At 37.1% G+C, this 2,960-nt stretch overlaps 1 pseudogene; it reads right to left on the reverse strand.

Annotated features, from left to right (window-relative positions):
* Nucleotides 1-2,480: 2,480 nt before the first annotated feature.
* On the reverse strand, nucleotides 2,481-2,608 carry LOC145240512 (U2 spliceosomal RNA; annotated as a pseudogene).
* Between the last annotated feature and the right edge of the window lie 352 nt (nucleotides 2,609-2,960).

The raw sequence follows: 2,960 nt of genomic DNA on the forward strand, positions 1-2,960 counted from the left end.
CCATGTCCATGATGCCATTTGAGATATCACAAAGAAAACCTCAACAAGAATCACGTAGAATGAGGCAATTAATGCGTGAAATGAAGTCACCGTGTTCAATTGATAGGCCAGGCCATTTTCGCCTAAAACGATGTCATTTACAGCCGTAAGATCTAATCTCGCATAAAAAAAAAATCGGGTCGTCTGAAAAGTTCTGTGCGATGCTCCACAGCTGTGTCATAAAAAGTTTTGTATAACGACCACGTTGTTGGTATAACTGATAGGTTGGCACGTTTAATAGGGGTGACAGTGGCTAAGTGGTTAACGACACGGATTAAAAGCCTAGCAGTGCTTTAATTCGAATCCAGTTCAATGCACAGAAACTATTTCACACAAGGCAACCTTCACGTAGTCTCTACCGTAAGTACCCAGTGTCTTTCTAGAAAGTTCGAAAGCAATGCTTTCAAGAGGTGAGTGAAATAACTTTTAGTGGACTGGTGGATATATTATACATCCACCAGTCGTACAAAATATGAAAAATGATTTGAATTGGGAAAGGAAAAATGAATTGCTTTGAGGAAGGAACGAACAACGCATTTACTTGATTTAAACGAACTAGGATTTATTTTGTGAAGAAGCAAGTGAAAGAAAAGGGGACTACACGTGTTCATGCCCGCGTTCATCTCTCGCTGTTTATTGGCAAGGAGGAAAGTCTGTTGTAGTATATATATAGAGATAGAAAATGAGAAAAAGCCTATCCTGGCCATGGAGATAGAAAACGTATAAAGTGTACATACTGTCTGTTAGCTCGTGCCCCATACATAGTAGCAGGGGACGTGACGTGCGCCTCCCGAAAGGGAGGCGGCTGGTTAGCCAAACCTCACAGCTCAAGAGCTGGTCCGAAAAAGGGAAGATGCTGCTTATTGCTCTTGCTTTTATACTTGTTTCCGGTGGTCTTTTGCGTATGTGTGAATTTCCTTTGAAAGGGGAAGTGACGTTGTCCTTGTGTGCTTACGTGTGCGCGTGTGTGAGTACATGTATGTACGTTAGCGTGTGTGTGTATACACGTGAATGTGAGTGTATATACGCGAACGTGAATATATGTACGTGTGTGGACGTGCGCACGTATGTTTGTGTGCGCGTATGTATATGACAAGTAATATAGCTTGAGATGTGAACGCGTGTTTTCGTGTGAGACTAGAAAAGGCTCCCACAAACGTTAGTATAACGTGCAGCGTAGATTATTCGACCTAATGTTGTCGGGATTATGTGGCTTTGTTGACAAAAAATAATATTTTAAATCTAGCGAACCTCTGTGCAAAGTAAGTTCAAACCTTCCCTGCATTTAAAATTATAAATAAGAACTATAGCTTTTAGCTTATAAGGCTCCAATGTTTACAAAATTAAATACGTGGCTGTTAAAAATAGACACGTATGTATTAGGTTGGTGCAAAAATAATATCGTTTTTTGACATAAAGTTGAACGTCAAAAAACGACATTATTTTTGCACCAACCTAAGAATTACAATCTACTCATAAAATCACTGATATTCAAATAGTTCATTGTTGTAGTTAAAACTGTTATGACATTTAGTGCTGCTGTTACTGTTTGAGACGACGTAATTTTAACAGACTAAAATAAAACAACTTAATAATACTAACTGCGAAAGTATTTCAAAATTTTAATGTGCAATGATAAACAATCATAATAATAAACAATCATAATGATAAACAATCATGATGATAAACAATCATAATGATAAACAATCATGATGATAAACAATCATGATGATAAACAATCATGGTGCCTATATTTTAATAAGTATATTTATTCTTTCTTTTTATGCACATAGATTTCAAGACGCTTTGCCAGCAGATTGAACGAGTAAATATTTTTCTTTAACAATTGGTAAATGCGTTTTCTACGTAAAACTATGAAACCGACAGTGGAAAGAGGTCAGAAATGAAATCTGGAAGTAGACATGTTTTATATGAAGTAAATTAGGTTTTATGTAGAACTGAAAAGAAAGGACTTACTAAACACGTTGATATTTAAAATTACGATCGCTTACAGCATTAGAGTAACACAGCATTGTAAAGAGAAATGTTAATGAACGTTTGCTAGAGTTCTACGTTGCGACGAGTAACCTTTTTATCTAAGTTATATATAAAAAAATAACTATAGCTTTTAGCTTAGTGAAATTCTAATGTTTACTAAACAAGGCTGATAGCTATTAGTCGCGTGCTCTCGTGTAATGAATGAATGCGTGAATGTAGAATTGACATGAAATTCTTAAAGATAAACTAAAATGACCGAAAAATGGGCTGAAATGACTTAAATAAATAAAAAGTAAATAACTTAGAATGACTTTAATGAACTTAAGGATGAATTGAATGACCTTAAGAATGACTTGAATGCTTCAAAATAACTGGAATCCTTAAAAAACAACTTGAATGATCTGGAGAATGACTTGAATGGCTTTGAGACTGACTGGTTGTAAAGTGGGTGATCATTTTACATTAAAGTAATACAGAAAAGTGATCCCCCACTTTATATCACAATAGGTACAGCATGTAGTAAGAACAGATACTACACTTTGATCTTGGCCAAAAGGCTGAGAAAAGCGGTGTTTATTTGCTCCTCCACCGTGCAAATTAGACACAAGGCCGATTTTTAATGTGAGGAGTGAAGGGTAAATGGGGACCAACTTCCCGGGGAATAGGGGAACTGGATAGTGACAATTTATATGAAAGGTTGCCCCTATATTGACCAATAACTTATATGTGGGATTGCCGCATATATGGTCTTAGCTTACAGTATCTGCCGGAACAGATGGTATTTATTTGCTCCCCCACCGAGCAAATAAGGCACAAGGCCGATTTTTAATGTGAGGAGTGAAGGGAGGGGGAAGGGAAAAAGGGGACCAGCTCTCAAGAGGTGGGAAATGGGAGCTGGTTAAAGGTCAGGCATGTGGGGTTGC

Source organism: Euprymna scolopes, chromosome 19 (assembly GCF_053919585.1).
Source record: "Euprymna scolopes isolate OS-2025 chromosome 19, ASM5391958v1, whole genome shotgun sequence".
Taxonomy (NCBI): Eukaryota; Metazoa; Mollusca; class Cephalopoda; order Sepiida; family Sepiolidae; genus Euprymna; species Euprymna scolopes.